This window comes from Octodon degus, unplaced genomic scaffold, assembly GCF_000260255.1.
Source record: "Octodon degus isolate 3935 unplaced genomic scaffold, OctDeg1.0 scaffold00292, whole genome shotgun sequence".
Lineage (NCBI taxonomy): Eukaryota > Metazoa > Chordata > Mammalia > Rodentia > Octodontidae > Octodon > Octodon degus.
This window is the reverse complement of record NW_004524868.1, coordinates 1,917,961-1,935,003: the sequence shown is the minus strand read 5'-3', so window position 1 is coordinate 1,935,003 and position 17,043 is coordinate 1,917,961. Positions and strand designations below refer to the sequence as shown.

General features: G+C 41.2%; 2 pseudogenes; one reads left to right on the top strand and one right to left on the bottom strand.

Annotated features, from left to right (window-relative positions):
• Window positions 1-1,629: 1,629 nt before the first annotated feature.
• On the top strand, window positions 1,630-7,768 carry LOC101589267 (annotated as a pseudogene).
• Window positions 7,769-15,796: 8,028 nt separating this feature from the next.
• Window positions 15,797-16,389, bottom strand: LOC105741103 (annotated as a pseudogene).
• Between the last annotated feature and the right edge of the window lie 654 nt (window positions 16,390-17,043).

Below are 17,043 nucleotides of genomic sequence, written 5' to 3'. Positions count from 1 at the left end.
ACAGAGAGAGAGAGATAGAGATACAGTGAGAAAATGCGAGAGAGAGAGGAGAGAAGACAGGCAGGTAGAGACAGAGATAAACAAACAGAAAACTCTGATGTTTTTTCCTCTTTTTGTAAGAACACCAATACACATTCCTAGAATAGTATTGGTCTAATCACTTTACTTAGCCTAAATCACTACTGTAAAGAGCCTGTCTAGAGCTATCAATAGCTCCATTTGGTGATGATCTCAAATGACCTGTTTGAAGGCACACAATTCATCCCATAACATCCCACCTCTCAGCTGCCCATACTCATCTCCTCCTATGTAAAATTTATTCACCCTATTGCAAGAACACAAAAAGTCCCACCCCAGCATTAGCTTTCAACTCCAAAGGCTCTTTTAAATAAAGTGTGTGTGAGTTTTTAGTAAAATTTATCCCTAGGAAAAGTAACTCTCTAGTTATAAACCTCTGAAATCATACATGTTATGTGCTTTTGAAATAGAATGATAACACAGGAACCGAATAGACATCATGCTTCCAAAAGGGAGAAAGAGAAGAGAAGAAAGAAGTGCTGGGTACCAGCCAAGTTCAAATTCTTACAAGGTAAATTGTATTATATTTTAAGGTTTCATGATGATTCTCCTTGTGTAGCAACAGTATTCTTCGAGCGAAGGTGTAATGTTCGATCTTACATGGAGGATATTCTTACCTTCTTGGTTGAAGGATAAAACATGTTCATAATGAAATATTTCAACTGTTCTAATGTATAGATGCAAGGGGTCAGAAAAGTTCCTGTACATCATCTCAGTTCTTGGTCCCTTTGCTTCAAACAGGCAGGGTCCCTGCTGTTGTAATCCAGCCTCTAATCCTGGCATTCTCAGGGCTGGTTCCCTAGCCACACCCCAGGAGATCTCAGCACAAAGGGCTTTCTAGATTTTGCAAAGAATATTGCAATGAACCTTGAAAAATAATATTTAGTTTCTTCCCTAAATAGGTCATTACCACCATTGTTCATGTCATATAAAAGTAAGAAAGGGGTTTGACTAGAATAGAAGCTGCAACCAAATATGAGGGTGAGAGAACTTTGGACACTGAAAATGGAACAACAGCTTAAAACAGAAGCAAATTATTTGGTGGATACATGTTTTCTGCGAAAGAATCAAAATAACTCCAATTATTTCATTGCAATTTTATTTTTTCTCATTAAAATGAATAAAAAGGGCTGGTGAGATGGCTCAGTGGTCTAAAGCACCTACTTGGAACAAGCTTAGCAAAAGCACAGGGACCTCGGTTCAATCCCCAGCACCACCTGGCCAGCCAGCCCCGCCCCCTGGTGGGCTGAGCTACCCACACACACACACACACACACACACACACACACACACACAAATAAATAAAAAAAAATTAAAAAAAATAAAATGAATAAAAAATTAGAAAGATAAATAACTCCACTGTATATAAAACAACATTTTCTTTATGTACTAAAAATCGTGCTGCTGTAAACATGGGTGTGCATGTATCATTACATTATGATGCTTTTAACTCTTTTGAAAAGATATCAAGGTTTGATTGAAACCAGTGCTTGGCTCAAAGCTGCTACCACTGAGGTCTCTGGCCAGTGTTGGTTCCCTGCATGCACAAGCATGGGGAGTATCTTTACAAACCTCTTCAAGGGCCTTTATGGCAAGAAGGAGATATGTAATCTCATAGTGGGCTTGGATACTGCCAGATAGATGATGATTCTTTATAAACTGAAGCTTGGTGTAATTGTGACCACCATACCTACCATAGGTTTCCATGTGGAGGCTGTTGAAGACAAGAACATGAGCTTCACCATCGGGAATGTGGGTGGTCAGGACAAGATTCGACCACTGTGGCACCACTACTTCCAGAGCACTCAAGGCTTGGTCTTAGTGGTGGACAGCAATGACAGAGCGTGTGTCAATGAGGCCTGTGAGGAGCTCACGAGGACGCTGGCTGAGGACAAGCTCGGGGACACTGTCCTCCTTGTGGTTGCCAACGAGCAAGACCTCCCCAATGTCATGAATGCAGCTAAAATCATGGAGAACCTGGGGCTGCACTCTCTACATCACAGGAACTGGTGTGCTCAGGCCACCTGTGCCCCCAGTGGGGACGGGCTCTATGAGGGATGGGACTGGCTCTCCAATCAGCTTGTAGCCAGAAGTGAACCAGAACACCCTTGGCCAGACTTCCTCCTCTTCTTTGTTCTCCACTTTCTTCTCATGTGGCAAATGTTGCTACTCTGTGGTTCTGAGTGCCAGAAGCTATCTCCATGGGTTGGTCACAGTGTGCATGCATCATGCTGTAAATGGGCAGATGCTGCCTGTACCAGGTTTTTATTTAATGTAAATAGATTCTGTTTCCACAGAGGCAATTTCTGGTACTCCTGTGCAATATTACTCAGCTTTATTATTGTAAAGAAGAAAACAACTCACTGTTAGTCCTGAAAAGGGATTTGGATGCAAAGACACCTGGCTTGCAGGAGCTGCTGAGGCATAGAATGGTGTCAGGATCCATTTGCCCATTGGTGTATAAGTGAAACTCAGTGCATTTTTAAAAAAAAAAACAGTTACAAATTACAAGGTGAGGAGAACACTTGAACACACAGAAGGGAGACTAACCTTAGTGTAGTTTGGCCTGCTTATCAGATCAGCTGCTCCTCTGGGAACTCCAGAGATGAGATGAATGAATGCTGTCCATGACACGGTCACAGTCAAGACCCTGTGGCCTGCCTGTCTTTGGGTCACCTGCGTTCTGTAGCATCCTGCTTGTACTCATACTCTTGTGCTCAACTTGGAGTAGCAGACAGGGTTATGGTAGGGCATGGGACCCTCCCTCCTACTACTCAGTGTGCAGCTGGAATTGTGCCTGTTCCCAGTGCCCACTCAGGACATACATTGGTCAAAGTCTGGGTCTCATCAGCTGGAATGCATGCAAGCTGTGGTGGTTAGTTCATTCCAGACCACAGTCCTGGAGCACCCTCACCTCCATGTGAGGAAGTAGCTTCCTCCTTCATCCTGCAAAGGTCCATTTTGCCATCATAAAAGATGACCTCTGCTTTTTCTTTTGTATTTTGATAAACACTAAAGAAGCTGGAGCTGTTAAATTTACCGTGGGACAGTTCAGAACTGGTTTATTTGATGCTGTGGAACCTCTTACTGCTTTCAATACACAATCAGTAATGAACCATTTAGTATACTTGTTTTCATTTTGACAGGCACCGTTATTATCCATATTAGCATAAGGTCTCTTAACAATTAAAAGAAAGAAAAAAAGAAATAAAATAGGGGAATGCCTGGGTGAAATGAAACTTCTAATTTTAGTTTTGTGAGGAAACACCATACTGATTTACAAAGTACTACACTGCCTTTAAAGAAGGACAAACTTGAGACAATTTTGGGGAGGTGGATGCACCTTGAGAAGGTATTTTGTAAGTGAAATAAATCAGACACATATTACTGTCCTGTTTTCCTTGTATGAGGAAATAAATGCATCAAGGAGGACCAAAATGTATAACAGATATTGGGAAGTAGAAAGAAAATGTGCCAATCTGAAGGGGAAAGGAAGAGAAATGAAATAAAAGTCAATGGAATGAAAAAAATGGAATGAAACATTCTGAAAATGGGGAGGGGAGCAGGAGTTGTAGGATGGGAGGGTAATGGAAAAAAAAAGAAAATTAAAATATATTATACACAGGTACAAATTTCTTATGATGAATGTGATTACCATGTATGACAAATATGAACTAATGAAAACAAAGCCCAAAAGACCTTCCATATGATAAAAAAGGAAACTAGCCTTTTTTTATTGTCTTTCGTTTTCCCTTTGAAGGATCAAAGCACTTGCATTTGCCAGTATGTTTTCTATGGATTCCACCAGCAGGAACATGTTTCTAGATACTGTTTTATTTTCTTTTTAAAAAATATATGTGATTGTTGCAGAGTCTCACCAGGCAGCTTTTACTGATCCTCCTGTTTTCAGCCTCCTCAGCGCTGAGATTACAGATGGGTGCCACCTGTGGCTGGACTCTGTGGCTGGCTCACCCTGCCCTGTGGGCAGGGCTGACACAGCATGTGGTACCTGCAGTTGCCTAAGCTTGCCTAAGCAGGCACTTTAGTCCCCTGAACTGTTTTGCTTGCCCATAGATACTGTTTAGAGCATTTCAGGAAGTGGCTTCATCCCACACTTTTGAGAGAAAGTTCTTCCTGTTTTTCTGCCAACAACTTCTGACTTGGGGCATCTGTCTAAGTTCTTGGAAGGCAGTTACAGTCCTCCATAATTCTTGGGTGTTCCAGAAGGAGAGTTGGGTTCAGTCTTAATATGTTCCTTGCCATTTATGTAATAAAAAAGGGAACAATGAAAAACAAGCCTTAAATTTGGCAAGATTATATGATCTAGGTAAGCATGCTGGGCTCTGGCAATTATACTTAGATGGCATCCCTCTGCTGGTCTCTGTCACCCTTCCTTTTTCTGAGGTTCACCAGTTCTTTCATCTGTTGGAGTCAGACTTTCTAATGAGACTCCTTATAGCTCATGCTTTGTGCTCTAGCCACTAGTGCAGAAGGCATCTCAGTGCCTCCTGGGGCAATCCAGGCAGGTGAAATGGCCCCTCTTAGGGTAATCGTACCCAGGGGGGTTGATGGGACTATGTATTCTTATCATTACAATTGAGATAACAAGAAAACAAAACAAAACAAAACAAACAAACAAACAAAAAAATCCCTGGCACCTGTGTAACTTTTTTTGATGATGATGGAAAAAATGGAACTCGGGGACCAGTTGCCTATTCCACAACTATTTCTTATGGTTTAGATAGTTTCTCTCAGAACTGTGCTTCTGAATGACAACAATCTCAACAATATCTGTTTTATTATAATGTTAATATTACTTAAAATGTAGTCGTTAACCATTATAATCCTAATAATATAAATAAAAATAGTCCTAAAAGAGAACATTGGGTTATTTGTTCTTTCCCTTTTTTGCTCTTTTTGAGACAGGGCCTTGTTATGCAGTACAGGTTGGCCTTGAACTCCTTGCCCATGCTGTCCTTGACCTCACAGTGATCCTCTTGCCTCAGCCTCCAGAGAGGTGGTATTATAGGCATGTGCCACCAGACCTCGTGGGTTACTTGTTTTAAGGAAGACTGTAGAATCAATTTTAGTTTCAAAGCATCGCATAAGAAGCAATATTCTGCTCACCAAGGCAGCCCACCGAGGCCAGCAGCAGCCTGCTCAGGGCTCCACACTCCTGCTCCTGCACTGCCAAGGTAGGCATCTGCTTTCCTTATCTACCATGAAGTCTCCTCAGTGTAACGCTTCCTTTATGTTTCCTATAACATATCAGTGAAAATATTGCTTATAACTCTTTTCTAATATATTATAGATGTTTGAGTAAACATGATAATAAATATTATTTTCAAACATGCCTCTATATATTTACCCACAGAAATCCCTACCATTTAAAATTCTTATGTTTTTTTTTTCTAAAATGTAAAATTTGCCTCTGTGCTCTGATTACATTCAGTCAAGTCTCCAGATATAAATCCCTCAGATATGACATTCAGAATAAATCCCCCCTCCACCCACAGGTCTGCTGCCTGTCTCAGATCATTGATTCTGTGACTATGGAGCTGGAACGTTCCAAGGGTTCAGGGGAGTTCACTGGGAAGGGAATGGTTGTGAGGTTGCAGGTAAGGCTCTACAGATAAAATAGCAAGGCCGAAAAAATGAGGAGCTGTGTTAATCAGGAATTCAATCAGCAGCTGCTAGGACAGCAAATGAAAGTACTGATTTGCTTGTTGATTTCAGCCACAAGCCTTAGTAGAGTGCAGGGAAGAACAAATTAGCTATAGGGTATATATTTAAAGTACCTTCTAGTGAAGGCAAGCCCAAAGTTTTTACTGAAATTTACAAAAAAGCTCAGTGTGAGGAAAATTGCCACTCAGAAATATTATGCTAAGTATCACTTTATTAAGGACAAATAGCACTGGGTAGATAATGGATTTATCAAGAATCTACCCTGCTTATAAAACTAACACTACAATGCCAAATATGAAAGTACAAAACTCTAGATTCCATTGTTGATTGGAATTTTGTGATTTCTTTGAGAATGAGCAGGTTTTTTGTTTTCTGTGTCTTCAATGTTTTACTTAGAAGAGATCTTACAGAATAAAAGACCATACATCTCAAAAATTAGAAAATATAACACATAAAATTCTGAATAAACTTCGGATATGTTTAGTGCTTAACTCAGAAAGCTACTAATTTTGCAACATTTTATTTTATTCTACATGGCAATATTATACATGGCAAGTTAAAATAATGTTAACAGTCATGGTATAAAGCCATAAAGCCACCTGTATAGAGAGAAACTTGAGTCATAAAGGTGCTATAGCCTATCATCATGAATTTATAGAAAAGATGCTTGTTTTGTTTTTCTTGTTTTGGCCATTTGAAACTCACAGCTAGGAAAGAAAAAAATACTTCAAGTTAAAATATAAAAAGTATGCAGAATTAACCCTCAATGCTATATATGCTGGTGGCCAAAAAGAGAAATCTTAGAAGTTAATATATTAATACTAACAGCTCCTAAGATTTAAAAATAGCAATCTGTAGTAGTTTACATATAGCATTATAGTTCTTTAAGGTAAATTCTTATTATGATGGACATATTGGATAGTAAACTCATAATTCTTTAATATTTTTATTTCATTGTTATATTCACTTATGAACAGTGCTTTCATGAGGTTTGGGGTATTATTATCTTGATAGAATAAATAGATTTTAGCAAGATGTATGAACAATTACTGAACTCTTTTAGTTCTGCTGTACATTTCAATTATGTTAGTTACCTTTGAAATAATTATATACTACAGATCTTAACAAAGAAATGATCATTTTTCTAAAAATTTCACTATTTTCTACATTTTAAAATAAGTGTCAAAGTTATAGTCTTGATGTTTTTTTCTCTCAGAACTGGGGATTAAACTGAAGCCCTTGTGCTTGCCAGGGAATCACTTATTCCACTGAGCCAACTGCCCCACTCCCTAAATGTTAATTTTGATAACTTAGAATTTTATTCTGTTGAGATTGAATCATAGTACTCAAATTCCTATTTATTTTAATTAATGCTTATTTTTACATGCATTAGTAATATTTTAACTTAATAAAAAATTGCATGACACATTTAGCTTCCCAAAGAGTATTGGCTTCCTTTCACAATATGGAAATGCATTTACTTTTACAAAATGTATTAAAGTTCTTTTTAATATAATACTTTATTAGACAAAATGTCCGGAACATATCCACATCATATTTTTAGTGTATTGGACATTCTTAAATCTATTCCTCACCAGGAAACTGTTTTTGTAGACTACTCTATTCTAGTTCCATTTTCTACCTATTTTCCACCCTGTATTCTGCAGCATGCATTTTTCATGAACCTACCTTCCAAAATAGTACATACAAATGCATAAATCTTGTGCCATTTCATTTCGCTTGTTTTCAAGCTGTAGAAGCTATTAAACTGCGTTTAGGTTTTGGGCTTTGGTTTTCCTTTTCAGTGTTGTATTTCTATACTCTGTTTCTGTTGCAGCTGCTACGCTGGGATCGGTGGTCCCTCGTGTCAAGCACCTCCTCCGTGGTAAGCGACCTCAGTGTCACATCCCCTCTCTGCCTCCTCAGCGCTGATCTCACTCGAGGTGTAGCTCCCTGCAGAGTCACCGGGCTGCACGGAGGCCGCAGAAGGAGCGAGGAGGACTGAGAGGCCCATGCCCTCCTGGGCAGAATCTCTCTTCAAGGTCCCAAAGCCAGAGGAGTCCGTTTTCGGGTCATTTTCACTCCTTTTCTATTGATTCACCTGGTTAGAGCACTATTTTTGTTTAAACAAAGATAATAACCTGAAATTCTGTTCGAACAAATGATGCAGGGGCAGAAAAGACACATCCTTTGCCCAAGTTTGAGGAAGCAGGTGACAACACCATCAGCTATAAGGGCAAGCATTTGCTGCAGCCAGCCTCGGACCAACAGAAGAAGGCGCCAGCTGACTTCAGTGGTGTCCACTAGATTTGTTGCCAGTCTATCAAGGGTTTTTTGTTTTCTTTATCTTTTTTGGGGTTGGTGTCTTTACACCACCCAAGCTGGTTTTGCACTACTTGAGCCCAGTGATCTTCCCACCTCTGATTCTTGAGAGCTAGGATTTCAAGAACACAACACCACTTTCTCTTTTCTAAATTTCTAATTGCTAAGGGCTTGGAGGGCTTTGAGTAGTGGTTTAGAGCACTCAGGAGTTAGACTTCTCAACATCACAATCCCACTCTGGCTGGTTGGAAAGACTAAGAAACAGCCTATCTCATTCCTGATGTGTTCCCCAGTGTTGTTCCTTACTGATTTTGCCCTTCTGCGCTCCATATTGTGATCTCTCCAATGGTGTGTAATCTTGTGAAATGGCCACAACTGTTGTCCTTCTCGCCTAGGCTATGTGGGAAGCTTTCTATGACCAGCTTATTGAAGCAAAATGCAGGTCGCATGTGCAGATAGTTCTGATGATGTAGTGTTTCACCTGCGAGAGGACAGCCACAGGGTCAGGCCCTGCAGGGTGATCTTCAAGGGCAACAAGGGGATAGAGCTTCTTAATAGGCATGACCGTAAGCTGTGAATATAGTTGTTCACTTTCCTGGAGTAAGAATAGCCCAGAAATTGATTCTATTCAGGACTGTGGCTAAAGTATGGGTGTTCACAGAATTAGGAAAAACAGAAAGATTAACGATAATCAATTGCAAAATAGGAATTTAGATAAACCTTTTATATTATTTATTTAGTTACTCTTTGGTGGAACTGGGGATTGAACTCAGGCCCTTGTGCTTTCCAGGGAAGCATTTTTTCTACTGAGCCATCTCCCCAGCCCCTAGATAAACCTATTCTAAGGCCCATGTATATAGACATGTTTGTTCTACATGCATTCTGTCCACATGTCAGAATAGTGTGATGCTCAAAGCCATTAAAACAAAGAAAAGGTTTCTGTGAATGTCATTCCCCTGCCTCCCCAAGCTTGTCTTGGGTTTGGTTTAGTTTGATCTGATTCTATCTCTGGACCTATGCATTGGGGTAGTGAAGAAATGAATGACACTTTGCCAGTGGCCAGATCTGTGGAGAGGTTGCTAGTTGGAGCCTCCATATAGTGGGACAGGAGTCCTGAATTGTCCTCAGGCAGTTCATAACCTTGTTGTTTAGTGCCCTGAAGGGAGATGGCCTTGGGACAAGAAGATTTACTTTTATTTTTTGGAGAATACACAATGGCAGAGGCTGGGGAGATAGCTCAGTGGAATAAGTGCTTGCCTGGGAAGTACAAGGACCTGAGTTCGACCTCTGGTACCACCAAAAGAAAAGCAAAGTTAAAAAAATTAGAAATGATAGAAAATTTCACTCAACAGAGTAATAGGAATTTGACAATGGTTTTTGCAATGTTTCACCTTCAGCTTAGCAGATATAAACCTGCAAAATTGGTTTAAAAAGTTATAAGAAATTAAAAAGGAGAAGAAAAGACTAAAAGAAATTAAGCAATAGTTACACCTTTCAATAGACCAGCAGAGACCAGCAGTACAATTATCCAAGCTCTCCTGCATCTATACATAAATACATTTTTTCTTTTCTTTCTTTTGTCTTTTCCACATCCTATTTTTCCCCTCTATTGAACAGATTCTTTCCCTTTCACAGTATCTATTTATTGTAGCTGTCTCACACTAGCCAGACCTTACAATGTTTGCTCATGTGGGTCTGATTTATTTCACTTACCAATACAATGGAAGGGACACAGGTGGATGACATGCGGGCTCCAATGATTTAATGAGTTGACTCAGTATATCTTTTTTCATGATTTATAGATCTTTTGAACTCATAAGAAAGTTCTGCATCATAGCTTCTGACTGACTCATGTGTCTCAAGTAAGATGCTACCAGTTTCCTCAGAAATGAGATTACTTGGCTCTATAGCTTTCTCTATTAAATTTAGCATAATTGTGTAAATTTGGTAAATTGTGTATTTTTCTACATTTTAGCATTTTTTCATATAACTAAAGGTCTGCAAAACACTTATCTACCTAAAAGATTACAATTGTTTCTGTGCTTCTTACTTAATATAGAAGTTGCTTAACTAAATGTTTTATAACAAAATTTTCTTCTCCTTGTAAGTCATGTGTGGTTTTAATAGAAAATGTGCCAAATGAGAAACATACAAACTTCCAGCTGTCCCCTGAGCTGGGCCTGGTTAGCAGAGCAGCCACCCTCATGTGCTGTGGCCTCTTTCTGTATCCGGGCTACACAAGGAAGCCGGCAACGTCCAGGCATCCTGAGAAGCCACTGTGTCAGCTCAGAGGGGAATGTGGCGGCGTTTGTTTCTGGAAGCTGGACTTTACTGTGTTTCATTGCATAAAACGCACATCAATATCTGGGTGTTTTGAACTACAACTCATACTGTTTAAGGTTATCAATTTAAACATAATAATAATTGCTACATCTGGTTAAGCCAGTCCACAATGTTTTTCTCTTTCCTGCTACCTCAAGCACTTTGCCTTGAATCAGGGTTAGATGTTAAGAAAAGAGGAATCTACATGAGAAATAAACAACACAGGAGAAAAAAATCTCACTACCTTCACAGCTTTTGCATATCTGTAAAACTATTCTAAAATAAAATTTATTTGAAGACATGGTCACAGGATTTCAAACACTTGCTCATTTATTTACTTATACATTTAGTTTGTAGTATTTGATAATCCCAATTAATCCTGGTTTTAATTAAGGACATTTGGACAAAATTAAATGACAGAATTGTATGAGTTAAGAGCCTTTACATACTTTCTCTTGAGGTAATGACACATATATGTTAATATCATTATATATTTGGCCATAGGCCATGGCCATGTCCTGGGTTTATTATCGAAAAAGCTGTTCATTACACAGAAAATAAAAATTCACACCTCACAGACTCTATTGCATCTTCTACCTGAATACTTTCTTTCTTTTTTAAAAAATTAATTTTATTAAGAAACAAATAGAAATGAGACAGTTTCAAAACCAATTAGTAGGACAGTTTCAAAAATTAATACATTGCATAGTGTTGTCTTTGTAGTGATTACTCATAGTATAAGATGTAGACATCATATCCTGTCCAAATGCTTTTAGTACAAGTCTTTTTTCTCATTGAATTAAGAGAAGGTAGCAGTACATCTATCCTATCTATTTTGTAGATAGAGGTACAAAATTGTCCTTCAGAACATTTTCAAAAGAGTGGCTTTGTTGAATTAAGATCTGATGGCTCATTTGACTCCTTATCAGTGACCCAGGGAGCTCAGTCTTGTGAGAAACACATTCACTTTCCCAGCCTTAACAGATTGACTCAGAGACAGGGAGAGCAGTCAAAGCCAGGCTTTAATTCAGTCTTGCGAGGCTGGTGTCTGCGGTGCAAACACACATACACAGCACAGTGACAGCTCATTCTCTCCCAGAGAGCAGGTTCCGTCTCCTCCCCTTTTAGCTCAGTGTTTGAGTCCCACGAGGGCAACAGCCTTTCCTGGACATCGCGTGTGTCTTTCCTGCTAAGGCAGTTTCCTGGTCCTCCTCCCAATTTGAGTTTGGATTTCTTCATAAGACCTTCTGTTCTTTACTTTTGGACTTTCCAAAGAGCAGGTGTTTCTGTTTAGAGATTATATGTGACCTTGCATTTACTCCTGTTCCACTTAGCTCTAGCTATCTTATTATGAAAATGAGTCATTCTAGACCTTTCATTTTTCTTCTGCAACTACATTTATATTTTTCAATAAAGGCTTTCTTACTAGTTTACTTCTCCCTTAAGGTCCCATTTACATTGGAACCTAGATGCAGGAACTTTGTCACATCCACAGGCTTTTAGGCAATTTCCCCCTTAGAATTATTTTGTCTGCAAAATTATCCACTTCAAGTTTCCTTTTCTTACATACTTACTGCCTATGCATACCCTTCAGCAGCAAAAGGCACAGACAGAGATCTGGTATAAAAGCACATTCAAAGAATAGAAAAATGTAAGTAGACTTTGTAACTGTGATGATTTAATATTCTAGAGTGAGACTATCTAAAATAAAAAAGTTAGGAGAATATTAAAAATAAACTTCCATGAAGATGCTTTGCAAAAACTGTGAAAGCCGAGAAATAGCAGCATGTGTATAAATGATTTTCTATATTTATATTGCTCAAGGTATATGCGGGAGATGTAAATTTTGGAAATCACAAAGAATTATTGGAAGTTGAAATTCTTTTATGTTTCCAAATTTAGTCAAAATTCTCATTTTATTACCAATATAGCCATGAAGGTAATTCTAACGCTAACCCTTAACTCTAATATTTTGAGGTAACCAACAGCTGTCAGCACAATTAACTTCTCACTCTAACCCTATTTTAACCAAAGCCCTAGCACTAAACCTTGATGTAGTCATCTCAATGACTCAAACAATAACACATAAATCTAACACTAATCTAAACTTAACTGTAATCATAACACATTAGCTCTAAACCAGGACCTAACCCCTACCTATACCCTTAAATTATAGCCCTTCATCGAACACTGAATATTTACCTTAAACCCTAACTCTGAATCTTAAACACTCATTCTGACCCCAACATATAAATCAAACTCTGATCCTCACAAAAAAGCTTAACCCTAACATGTAGTCCTAAACCCTAACATCTATCCCTAATCCTGAGTAAGCTTGGCAAGCTTCATCTGTTTCCTTGGGTAGTGGCTAAGCCCTGGCCTATCTGGGGGAGGGTGGGTAAAGTGTTTTTATGTCTCTCTACTTTTCTGGTTGTGTACTGGTGTGGGTCGGGGGCAGCCAGTAGCCCCGGGGCTGTTTGAAGTCCAGTATGAGGAAAAGATCAGTTAGGGAGACCCCAGTCGATGACCTCCCTTCCTTCATGATGAGGTAGTGCTTGGAACCCTGTTGCTAAGCAGCACAAAACAGAACTGATGCCTGCTCACTTGTCTGGAGACATAGTACATGTGACGATTTTTTCTGTTGCTTCCAGACTTCCCAATTCTCAGGCCCTAGGGGACCTCGCAGAGGAGGACTCAGCCAAAACTGGAGAAACTGGGGTGCCCAACTAATCTGCTATGTGTGGCCCTTTCCTCAGAGGAGTCAAAGTGGGGAAAAGAGTAGCTGAGAACAGGTTAGCAAAGGGCAGCACACTGCTCTGATCTCCCTGTGTGGGTCCAAAACATCTGTGTGTGTGTGTGTGTGTGTGTGTGTGTGTGTGTGTGTTTCCATACACACCAATGAGAGTCAACACAAAATCTGTGAAGTTCTCATATCATTATGTGGCAGGGTCATTTGACCATTTTTAAGGTGCGGTTTAAAAGTAAAATGACCCCACATATCTCATGGATCTAGAATTGAGGACTTTGGAGATGATGAAATTGTGTGGGTGACATATTCATCGATGGACCAATGCACTACAATGCCATTGCTGAATGTGTTTTTAGGAATTGTTGCTGAAGTGGAGGAGGAGGGCCACTGCCCTTGCGACTCTGGAGGGTATATTTTACCCCAATCTCCTTTGTTCTTTTCCTACTGTTTTTGGGCAGCTTTGGGAACCACTTTCCTCTGCCATTCCCCTGGATCTTGGCATTTCAGCCTTGGGGCCAACTAACCATGAAATAAACTCTCTAAATCTGTGAGACTAAGTAAGCCTCTCCTCCTCTGAAATTGTGTAGAGTACTGGTCCCACAGACAGACACATGATTTATACAACTACTGTTTCCATGGTCCCGCTCCAGGGTGAAAAGGTAGCAGGTCAGACTGTGCATACTTGAGCTTGCCTTGAACTTCCAAAGACTGATATAAGGGAGATTATGGTCAACTCTCTTGGTCAACTCTCTTGTGCCATCCACACATAATGGGAATGACTTATTCCTCCCCCAATTTTTTAAAACCTACCAAATATTTGGCACCATGCACCAGGTGCTGGATATACTTTTGCAAAGGTTTGTGGACCATCCAGTAGACAAGGGGAGCTCAGCGCCATCTCGAATCACTCAATGATCCAGTTTGTTGTGTGGAAACTGAGGTGCTCATAGAAGGACCTGTACAGTGTGGTCAGGAACAAAGGAGCCTGATAATGCTTATTCTGGGCTTGTTGTATACATGGGTCACCTAGTGTAATGCTTCACTTGTGTGTGACAGTCCCGTTTCATCAACACAGAGAAGCCCTCAGTTTTGGTACACCCTTACATGAAGCTGAAGAGCACATTCACCATATGTAAAGGAGGCTCAGGACTTCATCTGGGAACCTACTGTCCTGGATGCAGACAGAGTGGAAGCCCTGGGGGTATACTGAAGTGGCTGGGGCCCAAAGAGATATCTGAGAAGGGGATGATTGGGTTCATCAATGGCACACACAGATATGACCCCATCATTGTATATAGGCATGTTACTGGGTAACTTGCCAATTCAGAGCTAAGGAAAATCCCCATTCTCCTAGACTTTATTTGTGGCTTAGAGTAGTGACAGAAGAAGATGCAGAAAGCCATAAGAGTTTAAGGTTGGTGGAGTACCAGCCTGTCAGGTCCACCTGCTCACTCCTGGGCAAACTAAAGGAAGCCATTTATTTTGGGGAGAAAGAGAAAGGCTTTTTCTACATCTCACTCGAAGGGGATGGAGGTGCTGCCTTGGCCTCAAATCATCAACTGACAGAGTCTAGTTGTGCAAGGTCTTTCCTAGAAAGGTGGAGAGGGGAGAAGGTACAAAAGAAAAGAGGAAAACACTTCAGGCTTGCTCCCTGTGGGGCTTGAGTTCCTGGGCAGCATCTTTGTGTTCCCTCCTTTCATCGAGACTATGGAGAAGACGGGGTGGCAGTTAAGTTTTCATCTTGAGGAAATTTGGAGAAGCCAGTTGTCCCTAACAAAGGAGGCTTACACTTAAAGTACCATTTTATTTTGCTGACTACAGATGTGATAATGTTATGGCCTCTGTGTATGGCCAAGGCCTCCAACACTCCAGCAAGAGTGACAGACCTCTGGATGTACTGAAAAAGTGAGTGGGCTTTGGCTCAAGATTCTACAATTTTAATGAAACCTAAGATTTGACTTTTGATTCAGTACCATCCATCCCTTCACCTATTTGGCATGGAACTTGCAAGAAGCACAGTTGTTTGGTGTACAGTGATAATGGCTTTCATCAATGCCCAACTGATGCACTGCATGCTGGAACAGCTCACACCAGATATTGGACACTGTCCACTGAGCCACCCTGAAGTTCTGAAACAAAAACAGTTCCTGGAGACTAAGGTCTGGCAGAGTTACAGGTATCAGCTGTCATGTCTTTTTGACATTAATCCACTGGGATGGAAGTCATTCAAATGTGATCTTGTTTTAATTTAATCATATGTCAGCATTTAAAATATTACATTATGGAAACCTTCAGGCTTTTCTAAAATAAAAACAATTTGTTTCAATGGTTGAAGCATTTTACTGACCTTTTGATGGAAGGTGTGGCAGGAAGGCATCCATTCCATCTGGAATGGAGCCCTGTGGAGGCCGTGTCAGGCCTGAGGTGGACTGGCTTAATTCCCCATGACACCCCATACCACTCTGTTGAAAGTGATGCAGTGCCCGGTCATCTGCCAATCATAAGAAAAATAAAGTCTCTGTTCTGACCTCTCTTCAGGTCTTCTTGTGGTCACAAAAGTGTGCAAAACTGTTTAAGCACAAATGCAGCTTTAGCTTCAAATAGTGTCAGTCCCACCTTCCTCTGACAAGTTTGCTTGGCTCAGCAGATGCAGAGAGGCTGGCTTGTTCTTCTAATTTGTTCCACAAGGTCTTCTCTTCGGGCATCCACATCTTCCCTGTTGGCCACCAAATGCAGCTTGATGACCCCATCCTTGAGCTCCTGCTCACCAATTATGGCCACCAGGGGGATGAGCGCTTCCTCATAGTACTGGAACTTGTTTAGTAACTTTTAGTTGTTCCTGTAGAGCAGCTCAGCCTTAGTAATAACACCCCACAGCTCTGAGACAAGCTTCAGTCTTTCTTCCAATAGCTTCTTCTGTGCAGATGCCACAAGCACTTGCGTTTCTGTGGTCTGTACCTTCTCCTCTAAAGTCTTTAGTCTCTGCTCCACGATGGAGAAGATTCACTCCACTCCAAGGCTGAGCCCCAAACAGGGCATCTTGTGCCGTTTGGGTTCGGACATGCTCCCAGCCCATCATAGCTTCCTCCGGCAGCCACACTGCCCATACCAAGGGCACCTCCCACTGCCTGGGCTGTGATCTGCAGTAGCACAACTTCATAGATCACCCCTGTAGAATAGTCCAGACCTCGAGCAAGGCTCAGATGGAAAGAAAGCTTGTTGGCAATGCCAAACAAAAGTCATATTACTCAATCATGTGATACATGTTTCCAGAGTCATCTCTTAGGTGAGAGCCAAGTACCACAACTTCCAGTGCAAGGAACTCAGCTTCCATTTTAATGTTAAACAATATTGAAGGAGTGTGTGGAGAGTTTCCTGCTACCCTGCACTGGCAGGACCAGTCCCAGCCCAGCCGCAGCTTGGGCTGGACCCTCGCCCATCCCCTTGGGCTGCCCCCCACCACTCCACAGTACCTCCCCCACCCTGCCCGCCAAGTAGGAATTTCCGCCAAGTTCTGGGAACCCCCAGACCCAGGCCTAGCCCAGGTCCGGTGAGTGTGTGGAGAGCTTCTTGGTAGCCTGCGCTGGCGGGACCAGTCCCAGCCCAGGCACAGCGTGGGCCGGACCCTCTCCCACCCCCTTGGGCCACCCCCCACCACTCCGCAGTACCTCTCCCACCATGCCCACCGAGTAGGAAATCCTGCAGCGTCCTGGAAACCACAGATGCAGTCCTAGCTCATGTCCGGTGAGTGTGAGGGAGAGCTTCCACTTCCCCCTACTTCACCTTGCCCCTCTAGGCACAGCTCAGGTCTAGCATACACACCTGGGGTGTAATCCTGCAGCTGCAATCCCTGCAGAGAGTGTAGAGGATAGATCCAACCAGCTAGT